We start from the raw sequence: 13,516 nt of genomic DNA, 5'->3' as shown, positions 1-13,516 counted from the left end.
CGAGTTTATATTTAACTTATTAGATATTACTGTGGAATCTTGATCATCAAGATAAACTGATTGTGTTCTGCTAGATAGATAAGATGTGAATAGTTGAAGTGTTAAACCACGCACACCATATTTTTCTAATTTATTAATAAGGATTTCATGGGAAATGCTATCGTAAGCCTTAGAAAGATCACAAAATACTGTCACGCAATAAGAACCTTCTTCAAAAGAGTTAATGATATTATGAACCAATGTATAAATTGAATGAAAAGTTGAGCGGTTTTGACGAAAACTATGCTGACTTTTAAAAAGAATGTTATTTGAAGTCAGGAAGTTATTAAGTCTGTTATACAATATTTTTTCAAAAACTTTATTAAAAGTGTTCAACAAAGAAATGGGCCTATAATTATTAGTAATATCAGTAGGACCTTTTTTATGAAGAGGTCTAATTTTTGAATGCTTGAAATGATTAGGATATGAACCTTCACTAATAGCATTGTTGAAACATAATGAAAGTTTATAAATAAAAAATGGAAAAAATGATTTAAGAATATCCAAAGTTATTTCATCAGGACCAGAAGAGTAGGTATTTTTGAGAGATAAGATAACGTTAGAGAGTTCTGTTTTAGAAATAGGGTAAAGATATAATGATTTGGAATTTACGGCGATTTTTGAAAAAAAGCGCTGGAAATAACTGGGTCGACTACAATATTTGATGTCATATCGAATGCTTCATTAACAAAAAAATTATTCAAAGAGTTTGCAATTTTTTGTGTGTTTTGAATTTTGACGTTATTTATAGTTAGAAAATCTATTTCAGAGGAACACAATTTTAAATTCACTTCAGATTTAATGAGAGACCACATTACTTTTTATGTTTTGCTAGATTTCGTAATAATATTGTCATTATACATAATTTTAGCAATTTTACATAAGTTATTAAATATTATTAATCATAAGTCGTTATTGTTTTTGGATATTCCTTCTAATTGCAGTAACTTATTATAAGAGATATTTAACCCTTTGGTGGACCAAGTGCGCAGATCTTTGCTTAAAGAACTCTTAGACTTTAATATTGGAAATGCGAGATTAAATTTAGACAAAAAAGAAATAATAAATACCTCAAACGTAATATTTTGATCCAATGCTAATAATGATTCTTGCTCTGAAAGTGTTCTAAATTTTAGTTTATTCATATCGTTAAATTTTCGTTTGTATTTAAAGGTACCTTTTGATGATTCTATATTGTTTGGGATATTAAGAATAATGCCGTAATGGTTAGAGAGTCTAGTGTTTATAACGAAAGATTCAACGTTAGATAAATTTGTGAAAAAATTGTCAATACAAGTTGCAGAAGAGTTTGTAATTTTAGTTGGTTTTTTAATCATGGGATTCATATCAAAGGATTTCAATGATTTCACACTTTGTAGAAGATTTTCACATGGCTTAGAAGCTTTATCGAAATGTATATTAAAATCTCCACATTGAGTCATATTTATTAAAAAGCTTTATCGAAATGTATATTAAAATCTCCACATTGAGTCATATTTATTAAAAAGGTTTTCTATTAAATCATAAAGAAGACTTGTAAATTTATTCACATTTCGATCAGGCGCTCTATAGACACAAACATCGCAATAAATCCGTTTGGAAATAATTGCTTCAATTGCACAAAATTCAAATACCTTTTCTATTTGTGAAATACCGGTAATAATATTTTTACATTTAATTTTGTTTGAGGAAAATATGCAAACACCCCTGTGTTTAAAGTTGCTACGAGAGAAAAAAGAACATAAGGAATAATTTTTAATTTTAATTAAATTTAATTGAGTATCTGTTAGCCAATGCTCTGCTAAACATAAAAAATATGGTTTGTACTTATTCAGAGCTAATTCGATTTTATTTATTTTATTTGGTAAGTTCTGAATATTTGAAAAAATACGAGAGTTTCAGACTCTGGGCCGAAAGGAACTAGATTTAATAGAATTTGAAATCGGCGGAGAAAAAACTTTCCTTACAAGATAACGACAAAGTTTTAACTTTGTCTTCAGTAAAAAATGAAGACCATAACGAGTGCAGTCAAGTTTATTAACATATCTGTTGATATCAAAGACATGGACGTTACTATATTTACCATTATCGTAATCGCGAAAGATGCAACGATTAATGCTGAAAATTCTGGGGTTTAGGTCATGATAGTCATAACGATAAGGGATTGTGACAAAACAAAGATTTGTTCTCCTACAAGAACGACGAGCAAATTCCAACGCATCTTGAATAGCATAATCAGAATTTGAGTCGTTTGTCCCAGCCATAATGACCACATGATCCCGTTTACCAAAATAAACAACGGCATCTGCAATTCCAGAAACAACATTGGACATCCCTGCTCCCGGCATTACCTTGCCAAAAACACTAACGTTGGGACCCATCAAATGAAATAGGAACTCGGACCATGTTCTGCAATGACTATCAGTTAAAAGTAAAACCTTTGGTTTAGAAGTAACTATAGAAGCAGTAGTTGATAATTTTGTATCTTTGCGAGAAATAACACCAAGTTTAGGAGAGATTACTACTGAATCGAAACTAATACTGATCAACTTGGAATTGGCCAGGGACAATTCTTCAGTTAATCTAGTAATGGTTTTATCTTTTTCATTAATAATTGAATTAAGCGTGTTAATAATATCGCGATAATTTGAACAATCAATACAAGCAAATGCTATCTAAAATCAAAGAATTGTTCGTTACGGTAATAATATTGGATTGACTTACCAAATTTGATCTTGTAATAACCATCTTGATGTTCCAGAGGGGTTTCTTTATAATTCCAGGTATTTTGTTCTGTAACTTAGTATTTACTTCTTTACTTTGCAAAAGCGGGCAATGGCGTAACGATATAACAGGTAAACTTATTTCTTTTAAACAGTAAAGTAGGCGCTAATATGGGTCAGGTATTAATTTTTGAATAAAATTTAGGTTAATGTACTTCTGTTACAATTTATCGAAAGTGAAAAAACACGTGCGACTCCTTCGACGGTTGATGATGGAGGTAGAATGCTCGCCTGCCACGCGTGCGAACGGAGTTTTGTTAATCACGTCTCAAAAATTTATGCGGATAAATATCACTTTTTAAGACGTTATAAATATCTTGGTTATTCAAATACAGGACTCTACAAAGCATAAAAGAGCATCGGTGGTTCAGAGTTTCATCAACTTTTTGTTGATGATAAATATCGTTTTCTCGTAATAAAGTGTCAAAAGATTTTTTCGACGATTTTTAAGATTTTTTTTCGACGGTAGATACAATAGTATTTATAGATTACACTAAAATATTACGGCCATACAACAAGTCGTTTAATTTTGAAAATTCGTCCAAGTTTACAAAAACTAGTATCGTTTTTTGGGCGTTTGTCAAAATTAGAATTTTAATCGATTTCAAAAATTTAAAAACCAATCGATGTATTTCAATGTAGATTATCTTTTCTCAGTTTCGTGCGACGATCGGCTGCAGTTTCTTTTTAAATAGCAGAAAAGTGAAAAAATTGTCCACGTTTAGGCTCACAATCCTGAATCGATCTTAAAAAATTATTGTTCGAAAAATATTGGTTGGGTATGGTACTGATTAGTTTAAGTAAGGTAAGAATATACCGGGCTGTTTTCTTGAAATTAACTGTTGAAAATAAAATTTGCCAATTTTTATGAACCTGTTTATGGCAATAGATATCATGGTCTTATGAAGCATACTAAAATGTTACAGCCTTACAACAAATAGTTTAATGTTGAAAATTCATCATGGTTTTAGAAAATATTATAGTCAAAATTTGTGTCAAAAGTTGCTTATGTGATGTGATGGGTCAAATATTATCAATTCATTAAAATTTAAACAATAAGCTACAATTTTAAGGCATACTAGCACGTGTTTGTGCGATATAATTAATAAAACTACAGGTAATTTAAATGTGTTTATTCGAAATCGCTATGTTTAGAATTAATTATCAGCAATAACTTTATTTTTGAAATAAACAGTTGAAAATTTTATCTAAATATCTAAATTTCAATTTCGATTGATTATGTCAATTCTTACGCATTTTGAGAAATTCATGCAACTTGCCTTAAGCCTAAATGCTACTCTTTTAATGTTAGTTTTAATTTATGTATTTTGTAAATACAAAAAGCAAAAAACAATTAGTTTAAACTTCACATTTATAATTAGAATTAAATATCATCATATACGTGAATATGATGAAATGGATATAGACGTTTCGGCGCAGAATACCTGCCACTATGTGGCGCTACAGAGTATTCCCTTATCTAAAATATAGAATAGTTTAGGCTTAGCTCACCAAAAATATAGATTAGTTTAGGCTTAGCTCACCTCTTGAGACCCTTAGGCATACTTACCTGGCGTGATCAATAAGGCGGTTCCCCCAGGGCGAGGCCCTTCCATTGCACCTCGGTTGGAATGACCCCTGCGATTGTCCTTAATGTGGATAACTCGGGCGCGCAATTTTTGGTAGTCGGGACTGCGTACGCGCTGTCCCGGTAATAAACTGTCAAATTTCAATATAATGAAAATACATCTTATCGTATTCATATAGTATGTGTCTCATCATAAAAAGGGGCTTTTTTGTCAATATTTCTTAAAATATTCGCGACAACTTTGGTAACCCCAATTAACTATCACCGGCGCCGTGGCTTAGTTGGTTAAAGCGCCTGTCTAGTAAACAGGAGATCCCGAGTTCGAATCTCGCCGGAGCCTTTCGTGCGATTGCGATGGCTATTTTAAGATTTTTTATCGATATTTTTTTTATTATTGGTTATGAGATATAATATATTGCGTTGTGAAACTAATTACTTGCAATTATTCAATACAATAAAATATTACAACATTACAAACTGCGAATTAATTCAAAAACTAGAAATTTGAATAACTAGTTGTGAATGGACCATATTTTATTTAGTCAAGTCCGGGGTTTTCAGTTACCTTTAGATAGGCAAAAGTTTAAAATTGGACATTAATGAAGATTTCACAACAATCGCTTGGTCGCCTCGTACCTTGAAGATGAGGCCCTTCACCTTTCAACTTTGTTAAGGTAAGATGACGCTAGTGCGCTAAGGGTCTTTACAGCTTACTTCAAAATTTAGAACAGGTAACCTCAAGCAAGCCAAACTAAGGTTTGAAACTTTGTCATCAGTAGGGTCATTACTGATCCACTGTTACCATATGATGAGTTTGTGATATGAATTTAATGATTCAGACCCGCTCGGTTTTCGGTCATTTGCAACGACGACCGGACTCCGAATATCTGATGGTAATTTTTATGACCAATTTAAAAACAATAATAAAGTTAAAACACTGAAATGCTTTGGTACTTTTGCAGTAATTACTTACGCCGAGTCATTGATAAAAATTATAACTATGCACTTGTGATTACTAAATATATAATCAAAATACCACAATACTTATTTTAAGCATTATCATTTTATCCCACCTATTCCTAATACTGATTAAAATTAGTAAAAATTTATTATCAATGTTATTTTATCATAAATATATATGTATGTTAGCAGTCTCTGCTTAACACTTTCGACTCGGGAGTCGGACTGCCAGTCGGTACGCTGCACTCGGAATATTATAGTGCTATACTTATCTCTAAACTCGGAATTTTTTTTTGTATCGGATTTTTTCAAAATGTGGTTATATTGCTTTTAAATATAGTTATTATGATAATAAAATAGAAAATTTTGAAAATTAAAAAAAATTGCACTCAAAACCTCAAATTCAATGCTATATTGTTTAAAAAACCATTTCTTCACAGATCTTTATTAGAATTATGGGGATCATGAGCTAATAAATTAATTTTGTTAAAATTAATAAATCAATCAATAAATGAATGTAATAGTAAACTAATCTTTAGATTAGTAAACTAATCTTTAAAAAATAAAAAAAAATTAAATATAAGGTTAGTTCGCGACGAGTCGTCGCTGACACGATTTGCCGCCGGAGCGGCGGCATCCGAGCTTAACGGTAAAACAACGGTAAAATGACTATGCCGCCGGAGCGGCGACATCCGAGTCGAAAGAGTTAATGTTTTAGAATAAATCGTTGTAATAAGTTATCTAAAAGTGGAATCTACTTTAAAATTGTCTGGAAAGTTTGATAGTTTTCTGCAATGATATAATGTATTTCAATTTACCAAATTCTACTATGGTAATACTTCTTCTTACAAAATTTAATACGATTAAAAATTTTATAAACTTTCTCAGATTTGCTACGCTACTCTTTAAATTATGATTTTTGGTCCACCATTTCCATGAATTATCTACAAGGCGCATTAAACTTCAAAAAAAAAATTTGTATGTAATGAACACATGCTATTGCCAAAATGTATTCTATATCTGCAACAGATAATGATAAGATGGTTAGAATCATCTTAGCAAAAAAGTATTAGTTATTATAAATAAACATTGAAATAAGTTTTCTAGAAATGGAATATACCTTAAGATTGTCTGTAAATTGTTCGCTGTCTACAGTAATATATTTTATTTCAATTTGTAATGGCGTAAACGAGCATCGGTGGTTCAGTGGTAGAATGCTCGCCTGCCACGCGGGCGGCCCGGGTTCGATTCCCGGCCGATGCAGCAACTTTTTGTTGATGATAAATATCTTGGTTATGTGAAAATACAGGACTCTACAAAACTTAAACGAGCATCGGTGGTTCAGTGGTAGAATGCTCGCCAGCAACGCGGGCGGCCCGGGTTCGATTCCCGGCCGATGCGACAACATTTTGTTAATCATGTCTCAAAAAGTTTATGCGGATAAATATCACTTTTTAAGACATGATAAATATCTTGGTTATTCAAATACAGGACTCTACAAAGCGTAAACGTGCATCGGTGGTTCAGTGGTAGAATGCTCGCCTGCCACGCGGGCGGCCCGGGTTCAATTCCCGGCCGATCCAGGCACTTTTTGTTGATGATAAATATCTTGGCTTTGTGCAAATACAGGACTCTACAAAACTTAAACAAGCATCGGTGGTTCAGTGGTAGAATGCTCGCCTGCCACGCGGGCGGCCCGGTTTCGATTCCCGGCCGATGCAAAAACATTTTGTTAATCACGTCTCAAAAAGTTTATGCGGATAAATATCACTTTTTAAGACATGATTAATATCTTGGTTATTCAAATACAGGACTCTACAAAGCGTAAACGAGCATCGGTGGTTCAGTGGTAGATCGCTCGCGTGCCATGCGGGCGGCCCGGGTTTGATTCCCGGCCGATCCAGGCACTTTTTGTTGATGATAAATATCTTGGTTTTGTGCAAATACAGGACTCTACAAAACTTAAACGAGCATCGGTGGTTCAGTGGTAGAATGCTCGCCTGCCACGATGCAACAATATTTTGTTAATCACGTCTCAAAAAGTTTATGCGGATAAATATCACTTTTTAAGACATGACAAATATCTTGGATATTCAAATACAGGACTCTACAAAGCGTAAGTGAGCATCGGTGGTTCAGTGGTAGAATGCTCGTCTGCCAAGCGGGCGGCCCGGGTTCGATTCCCGGCCGATGCAGCAACTATTTGTTGATGATAAATATCTTGGTTATGTGCAAATACAGGACTCTACAAAACTTAAACAAGCATCGGTGGTTCAGTGGTAGAATGCTCGTCTGCCACGCGGGCGGCCCGTGTTCGATTCCCGGCCGATGCAGCAACTTTTTGTTGATGATAAATATCTTGGTTACGTGCAAATACAGGACTCTACAAAACCTAAACAAGCATCGGTGGTTCAGTGGTAGAATGCTCGCCGACCACGCGGGCGGCCTGGGTTCGATTCCCGGCCGATGCAGCAACTTTTTGTTGATGATAAATATCTTGGTTATGTGCAAATACAGGGCTCTACAAAACTTAAACAAGCATCGGTGGTTCAGTGGTAGAATGCTCGTCTGCCACGCGGGCGGCCCGTGTTCGATTCCCGGCCGATGCAGCAACTTTTTGTTGATGATAAATATCTTGGTTATGTGCAAATACAGGACTCTAAATAGCGTAAACGAGCATCGGTGGTTCAGTGGTAAAACGCTCGTCTGCCACGCGGGCGGCCCAGGTTCGATTCCCGGCCGATGCAGCAACTATTTGTTGATGATAAATATCTTGGTTATGTGCAAATACAGGACTCTACAAAACTTAAACAAGCATCGGTGGTTCAGTGGTAGAATGCTCGTCTGCCACGCGGGCGGCCCGTGTTCGATTCCCGGCCGATGCAGCAACTTTTTGTTGATGATAAATATCTTGGTTATGTGCAAATACAGGACTCTACAAAACTTAAACGAGCATCGGTGGTTCAGTGGTAGAATGCTCGTCTGCCACGCGGGCGGCCCGTGTTCGATTCCCGGCCGATGCAGCAACTTTTTGTTGATGATAAATATCTTGGTTATGTGCAAATACAGGACTCTAAAAAGCGTAAACGAGCATCGGTGGTTCAGTGGTAGAACGCTCGTCTGCCACGCGGGCGGCCCGGGTTCGATTCCCGGCCGATCCAGGCACTTTTTGTTGATGATAAATATCTTGGTTATGTGCAAATACAGGACTCTACAAAACTTAAACGAGCATCGGTGGTTCAATTCCCGGCGGAAGCAGCAACTTTTTGTTGATGATAAATATCTTGGTTATGTGCAAATACAGCACTCTACAAAGCTTAAACGAGCATCGGTGATTCAGTGGTGGAATGCTCGCCTGCCACTCGGGCGGCCCGGGTTCGATCCCCGCCCGATGCAACAACATTTTGTTAATCACGTCTCAAAAAGTTTATGCGGATAAATATCACTTTTTAAGACGTGATAAATACCTTGGTTATTCAAATACAGGACTCTACAAAGCGTAAACGAGCATCGGTGGCCCGGGTTCAATTCCCGGCCGATGCAGAAACTTTCTGTTGATGATAAATATCTTGGTTATGTGCAAATACAGGACTCTACAAAACTTAAACGAGCATCGGTGGTTCAGTGGTAGAATGCTCGCCAGCCACGCGGGCGGCCCGTGTTTAATTCCCGGCCGATGCTGCAACTTTTTGTTGATGATAAATATCTTGGTTATGTGCAAATACAGGACTCTACAAAACTTAAACAAGCATCGGTGGTTCAGTAGAATGCTCGCCTGCCACGCGGGCGGCCCGGGTTCGATTCCCGGCCGATGCAGCAACTTTTTGTTGATGATAAATATCTTGGTTATGTGCAAATACAGGACTCTACAAAACTTGAACAAGCATCGGTGGTTCAGTGGTAGAATGCTCGCCTGCCACGCGGGCGGCCAGGGTTCGATTCCCGGCCGATGCAACAACATTTTGTTAATCACGTCTCAAAAAGTTTATGCGGATAAATATCACTTTTTAAGACATGATAAATATCTTGGTTATTCAAATACAGGACTCTACAAAGCGTAAACGAGCATCGGTGGTTCAGTGGTAGATTGCTCGCGTGCCACGCGGGCGGCCCGGGTTCGATTCCCGGCCGATCCAGGCACTTTTTGTTGATGATAAATATCTTGGTTTTGTGCAAATACAGGACTCTACAAAACTTAAACGAGCATCGGTGGTTCAGTGGTAGAATGCTCGCCTGCCACGATGCAACAATATTTTGTTAATCACGTCTCAAAAAGTTTATGCGGATAAATATCACTTTTTAAGACATGATAAATATCTTGGTTATTCAAATACAGGACTCTACAAAGTGTAAGTGAGCATCGGTGGTTCAGTGGTAGAATGCTCGTCTGCCACGCGGGCGGCCCGGGTTCGATTCCCGGCCGATCCAGGCACTTTTTGTTGATGATAAATATCTTGGTTATGTGCAAATACAGGACTCTACAAAACTTAAACTAGCATCGGTGGTTCAGTGGTAGAATGCTCGCCTGCAACGCGGGTGGCCCGGGTTCGATTCCCGGCCGACGTAACAACATTTTGTTAATCACGTCTCAAAAAGTTTATGGGAATAAATATCACTTTTTAAAACATGATAAATATCTTGGTTATTTAAATACAGGACTCTACAAAGCGTGAACGAGCATCGGTGGTTCAGTGGTACAATGCTCGCCTGCCAAGCGGGCGGCCCGTGTTCGATTCCCGGCCGATGCAGCAACTTTTTGTTGATGATAAATATCTTGGTTACGTGCAAATACAGGACTCTACAAAACCTAAACAAGCATCGGTGGTTCAGTGGTAGAATGCTCGCCAGCCACGCGGGCGGCCTGGGTTCGATTCCCGGCCGATGCAGCAACTTTTTGTTGATGATAAATATCTTGGTTATGTGCAAATACAGGACTCTACAAAACTTAAACAAGCATCGGTGGTTCAGTGGTAGAATGCTCGTCTGCCACGCGGGCGGCCCGTGTTCGATTCCCGCCCGATGCAACAACATTTTGTTAATCACGTCTCAAAAAGTTTATGCGGATAAATATCACTTTTTAAGACGTGATAAATATCTTGGTTATTCAAATACAGGACTCTACAAAGCGTAAACGAGCATCGGTGGCCCGGGTTCAATTCCCGGCCGATGCAGAAACTTTCTGTTGATGATAAATATCTTGGTTATGTGCAAATACAGGACTCTACAAAACTTAAACGAGCATCGGTAGTTCAGTGGTAGAATGCTGGCCTGCCACGATGCAACAATATTTTGTTAATCACGTCTCAAAAAGTTTATGCAAATAAATATCACTTTTTAAGACGTGATGAATATCTTGGTTATTCAAATACAGGACTCTACAAAGCGTAAACGAGCATCGGTGGTTCAGTGGTAGAATGCTCGCCTGCCACGCGGGCGGCCCGGGTTCGATTCCCGGCCGATGCAGCAACTTTTTGTTGTTGATAAATATCTTGGTTATGTGCAAATACAGGACTCTACAAAAATTAAACGAGCATCGGTGGGTCAGTGGTAGAATGCTCGCCTGCCACGCGGGCGGCCCGGGTTCGATTCCCGGCCGATGCGGCAACTTTTTGTTGATGATAAATATCGTGGTTATGTGCAAATACAGGACTCTACAAAACTTAAACGAGCATCGGTGGTTCAGTAGTAGAATGCTCGGCTGCCACGCGGGCGGCCCGGGTTCGATTCCCGGCCGACGTAACAACATTTTGTTAATCACGTCTCAAAAAGTTTATGGGAATAAATATCACTTTTTAAGACATGATAAATATCTTGGTTATTCAAATACAGGACTCTACAAAGCGTAAACGAGCATCGGTGGTTCAGTGGTAGAATGCTCGCCTGCCAAGTGGCCGGCCCGTGTTCGATTCCCGGCCGATGCAGCAACTTTTTGTTGATGATAAATATCTTGGTTACGTGCAAATACAGGACTCTACAAAACCTAAACAAGCATCGGTGGTTCAGTGGTAGAATGCTCGCCAGCCACGCGGGCGGCCTGGGTTCGATTCCCGGCCGATGCAGCAACTTTTTGTTGATGATAAATATCTTGGTTATGTGCAAATACAGGACTCTACAAAACTTAAACAAGCATCGGTGGTTCAGTGGTAGAATGCTCGTCTGCCACGCGGGCGGCCCGCGTTCGATTCCCGGCCGATGCAGCAACTTTTTGTTGTTGATAAATATCTTGGTTATGTGCAAATACAGGACTCTACAAAAATTAAACAAGCATCGGTGGATCAGTGGTAGAATGCTCGCCTGCCACGCGGGCGGCCCGGGTTCGATTCCCGGCCGATGCGGCAACTTTTTGTTGATGATAAATATCGTGGTTATGTGCAAATACAGGACTCTACAAAACTTAAACGAGCATCGGTGGTTCAGTGGTAGAATGCTCGGCTGCCACGCGGGCGGCCCGGGTTCGATTCCCGGCCGATGCAACAACATTTTGTTAATCATGTCTCAAAAAGTTTATGCGGATAAATATCACTTTTTAAGACATGTTAAATATCTTGTTTATTCAAATACAGGACTCTACAAAGCGGAAACGAGTATCGGTGGTTCAGTGGTAGAATGCTCGCCGGCCACGCGGGCGGCCCGGGTTCGATTTCCGGCCGATGCAGCAACTTTTTGTTGATGATAAATATCTTGGTTATGTGCAAATACAGGACTCTACAGAACTTAAACAAGCATCGGTGGTTCAGTGGTAGAATGCTCGCCTGCCACGCGGGCGGCCCGGGTTCAATTCCCGGCCGATGCAGCAACTTTTTGTTGATGATAAATATCTGGGTTATGTGCAAATACAGGACTCTAGAAAACTTAAACAAGCGTCGGTGGTTCAGTAGAATGCTCGCCTGCCACGCGGGCGGCCCGGGTTCGATTCCCGGCCGATGCAGCAACTTTTTGTTGATGATAAATATCTTGGTTATGTGCAAATACAGGACTCTACAAAACTTAAACAAGCATCGGTGGTTCGGTGGTAGAATGCTCGCCTGCCACGCGGGCGGCCCGGGTTCGGTTCCCGGCCGATGCAGCAACTTTTTGTTGATGATAAATATCTTGGTTATGTGCAAATACAGGACTCTTCAAAACATAAACAAGCATTGGTGGTTCAGTGGTAGAATGCTCGCCTGCCACGCGGGCGGCCTGGGTTCGATTCCCGGCCGATGCAGCAACTTTTTGTTGATGATAAATATCTTGGTTATGTGCAAATACAGGGCTCTACAAAACTTAAACAAGCATTGGTGGTTCAGTGGTAGAATGCTCGCCTGCCACACGGGCGGCCCGGGTTCGATTCCCGGCCGATGCAGCAACTTTTTGTTGATGATAAATATCTTGGTTATATGCAAATACAGGACTCTACAAAACTTTAACGAGCATCGGTGGTTCAGTGGTAGAATGCTCGCCTGCCACGATGCAACAATATTTTGTTAATCACGTCTCAAAAAGTTTATGCGGATAAATATCACTTTTTAAGACATGATAAATATCTTGGTTATTCAAATACAGGACTCTACAAACCTTAGACGAGCATCGGTGGTTCAGTGGTTGAATGCTCGCCTGCCACGCGGGCGGCCCGGGTTCGATTCCCGGCCGATGCAGCAGCATTTTGTTAATCACGTCTCAAAAAGTTCATGGGGATAATTATCACTTTTTAAAACATGATAAATATCTTGGTTATTCAAATAATATTAATGTACAGGACTCTACAAAGCGTAAATGAGCATCGGTGGTTCAGTGGTAGAATGCTCGCCTGCCACGCGGGCGGCCCGGGTTCGATTCCCGGCCGATGCAGCAACTTTTTGTTAATGATAAATATCTTGGTTATGTGCAAATACAGGACTCTACCAAACTTAAACGAGCATCGGTGGTTCAGTGGTAGAATGCTCGCCTGCCACGCGGGCGGCCCGGGTTCGATTCCCGGCCGATGCAACAACATTTTGTTAATCACGTCTCAAAAAGTTTATGCGTATAAATATCACTTCTTAAGACATGGTAAATATCTTGGTTATTCAAATACAGGACTCTATAAGGCGTAAACGAGCATCGGTGGTTCAGTGGTAGAATGCTCGCTGCCACGATGCAACAACATTTTGTTAATCACGTCTCAAAA

At 38.9% G+C, this 13,516-nt stretch overlaps 33 non-coding genes and 1 pseudogene across 33 annotated transcripts; all 34 read left to right on the top strand.

Annotated features, from left to right (window-relative positions):
* The first annotated feature begins 4,384 nt into the window (after positions 1–4,384).
* LOC113389856 lies at positions 4,385–4,534 on the top strand (annotated as a pseudogene).
* A 142-nt stretch (positions 4,535–4,676) lies between these two features.
* On the top strand, positions 4,677–4,750 carry Trnat-agu. Its single transcript has one exon. It is a non-coding gene; the product is annotated as a tRNA-Thr (tRNA).
* A 1,812-nt stretch (positions 4,751–6,562) lies between these two features.
* Positions 6,563–6,633, top strand: Trnag-gcc. Its single transcript has one exon. It is a non-coding gene; the product is annotated as a tRNA-Gly (tRNA).
* A 67-nt stretch (positions 6,634–6,700) lies between these two features.
* Trnac-gca lies at positions 6,701–6,771 on the top strand. Its single transcript has one exon. It is a non-coding gene; the product is annotated as a tRNA-Cys (tRNA).
* A 111-nt stretch (positions 6,772–6,882) lies between these two features.
* Positions 6,883–6,953, top strand: Trnag-gcc. Its single transcript has one exon. It is a non-coding gene; the product is annotated as a tRNA-Gly (tRNA).
* Positions 6,954–7,020: 67 nt separating this feature from the next.
* Trnag-gcc lies at positions 7,021–7,091 on the top strand. The gene has a single exon. It is a non-coding gene; the product is annotated as a tRNA-Gly (tRNA).
* Positions 7,092–7,494: 403 nt separating this feature from the next.
* On the top strand, positions 7,495–7,565 carry Trnag-gcc. The gene has a single exon. It is a non-coding gene; the product is annotated as a tRNA-Gly (tRNA).
* Positions 7,566–7,632: 67 nt separating this feature from the next.
* On the top strand, positions 7,633–7,703 carry Trnag-gcc. Its single transcript has one exon. It is a non-coding gene; the product is annotated as a tRNA-Gly (tRNA).
* A 67-nt stretch (positions 7,704–7,770) lies between these two features.
* Trnag-acc lies at positions 7,771–7,841 on the top strand. The gene has a single exon. It is a non-coding gene; the product is annotated as a tRNA-Gly (tRNA).
* A 67-nt stretch (positions 7,842–7,908) lies between these two features.
* On the top strand, positions 7,909–7,979 carry Trnag-gcc. Its single transcript has one exon. It is a non-coding gene; the product is annotated as a tRNA-Gly (tRNA).
* A 67-nt stretch (positions 7,980–8,046) lies between these two features.
* On the top strand, positions 8,047–8,117 carry Trnag-gcc. Its single transcript has one exon. It is a non-coding gene; the product is annotated as a tRNA-Gly (tRNA).
* Positions 8,118–8,184: 67 nt separating this feature from the next.
* On the top strand, positions 8,185–8,255 carry Trnag-gcc. Its single transcript has one exon. It is a non-coding gene; the product is annotated as a tRNA-Gly (tRNA).
* A 67-nt stretch (positions 8,256–8,322) lies between these two features.
* Positions 8,323–8,393, top strand: Trnag-gcc. The gene has a single exon. It is a non-coding gene; the product is annotated as a tRNA-Gly (tRNA).
* A 67-nt stretch (positions 8,394–8,460) lies between these two features.
* Trnag-gcc lies at positions 8,461–8,531 on the top strand. The gene has a single exon. It is a non-coding gene; the product is annotated as a tRNA-Gly (tRNA).
* A 722-nt stretch (positions 8,532–9,253) lies between these two features.
* On the top strand, positions 9,254–9,324 carry Trnag-gcc. Its single transcript has one exon. It is a non-coding gene; the product is annotated as a tRNA-Gly (tRNA).
* Positions 9,325–9,727: 403 nt separating this feature from the next.
* Positions 9,728–9,798, top strand: Trnag-gcc. The gene has a single exon. It is a non-coding gene; the product is annotated as a tRNA-Gly (tRNA).
* Positions 9,799–9,865: 67 nt separating this feature from the next.
* On the top strand, positions 9,866–9,936 carry Trnac-gca. The gene has a single exon. It is a non-coding gene; the product is annotated as a tRNA-Cys (tRNA).
* A 111-nt stretch (positions 9,937–10,047) lies between these two features.
* On the top strand, positions 10,048–10,118 carry Trnag-gcc. The gene has a single exon. It is a non-coding gene; the product is annotated as a tRNA-Gly (tRNA).
* A 67-nt stretch (positions 10,119–10,185) lies between these two features.
* On the top strand, positions 10,186–10,256 carry Trnag-gcc. The gene has a single exon. It is a non-coding gene; the product is annotated as a tRNA-Gly (tRNA).
* A 67-nt stretch (positions 10,257–10,323) lies between these two features.
* On the top strand, positions 10,324–10,394 carry Trnag-gcc. Its single transcript has one exon. It is a non-coding gene; the product is annotated as a tRNA-Gly (tRNA).
* Positions 10,395–10,762: 368 nt separating this feature from the next.
* Positions 10,763–10,833, top strand: Trnag-gcc. The gene has a single exon. It is a non-coding gene; the product is annotated as a tRNA-Gly (tRNA).
* A 67-nt stretch (positions 10,834–10,900) lies between these two features.
* On the top strand, positions 10,901–10,971 carry Trnag-gcc. The gene has a single exon. It is a non-coding gene; the product is annotated as a tRNA-Gly (tRNA).
* Positions 10,972–11,220: 249 nt separating this feature from the next.
* Trnag-gcc lies at positions 11,221–11,291 on the top strand. The gene has a single exon. It is a non-coding gene; the product is annotated as a tRNA-Gly (tRNA).
* Positions 11,292–11,358: 67 nt separating this feature from the next.
* On the top strand, positions 11,359–11,429 carry Trnag-gcc. Its single transcript has one exon. It is a non-coding gene; the product is annotated as a tRNA-Gly (tRNA).
* Positions 11,430–11,496: 67 nt separating this feature from the next.
* Positions 11,497–11,567, top strand: Trnag-gcc. Its single transcript has one exon. It is a non-coding gene; the product is annotated as a tRNA-Gly (tRNA).
* A 67-nt stretch (positions 11,568–11,634) lies between these two features.
* Positions 11,635–11,705, top strand: Trnag-gcc. Its single transcript has one exon. It is a non-coding gene; the product is annotated as a tRNA-Gly (tRNA).
* Positions 11,706–11,772: 67 nt separating this feature from the next.
* Positions 11,773–11,843, top strand: Trnag-gcc. Its single transcript has one exon. It is a non-coding gene; the product is annotated as a tRNA-Gly (tRNA).
* Positions 11,844–12,092: 249 nt separating this feature from the next.
* On the top strand, positions 12,093–12,163 carry Trnag-gcc. The gene has a single exon. It is a non-coding gene; the product is annotated as a tRNA-Gly (tRNA).
* Positions 12,164–12,365: 202 nt separating this feature from the next.
* Trnag-gcc lies at positions 12,366–12,436 on the top strand. The gene has a single exon. It is a non-coding gene; the product is annotated as a tRNA-Gly (tRNA).
* A 67-nt stretch (positions 12,437–12,503) lies between these two features.
* Positions 12,504–12,574, top strand: Trnag-gcc. Its single transcript has one exon. It is a non-coding gene; the product is annotated as a tRNA-Gly (tRNA).
* A 67-nt stretch (positions 12,575–12,641) lies between these two features.
* On the top strand, positions 12,642–12,712 carry Trnag-gcc. The gene has a single exon. It is a non-coding gene; the product is annotated as a tRNA-Gly (tRNA).
* A 221-nt stretch (positions 12,713–12,933) lies between these two features.
* Trnag-gcc lies at positions 12,934–13,004 on the top strand. Its single transcript has one exon. It is a non-coding gene; the product is annotated as a tRNA-Gly (tRNA).
* A 122-nt stretch (positions 13,005–13,126) lies between these two features.
* On the top strand, positions 13,127–13,197 carry Trnag-gcc. Its single transcript has one exon. It is a non-coding gene; the product is annotated as a tRNA-Gly (tRNA).
* Positions 13,198–13,264: 67 nt separating this feature from the next.
* Positions 13,265–13,335, top strand: Trnag-gcc. The gene has a single exon. It is a non-coding gene; the product is annotated as a tRNA-Gly (tRNA).
* The last annotated feature ends 181 nt before the right edge of the window (positions 13,336–13,516 follow it).

Source organism: Ctenocephalides felis, unplaced genomic scaffold (assembly GCF_003426905.1).
Source record: "Ctenocephalides felis isolate EL2017-DRISC unplaced genomic scaffold, ASM342690v1 CF-g0.4_SCAFFOLD_03573, whole genome shotgun sequence".
Classification (NCBI taxonomy): domain Eukaryota; kingdom Metazoa; phylum Arthropoda; class Insecta; order Siphonaptera; family Pulicidae; genus Ctenocephalides; species Ctenocephalides felis.
Note: the sequence above shows the minus strand (reverse complement) of the source record. Positions and strands in the feature narration are given on the sequence as shown.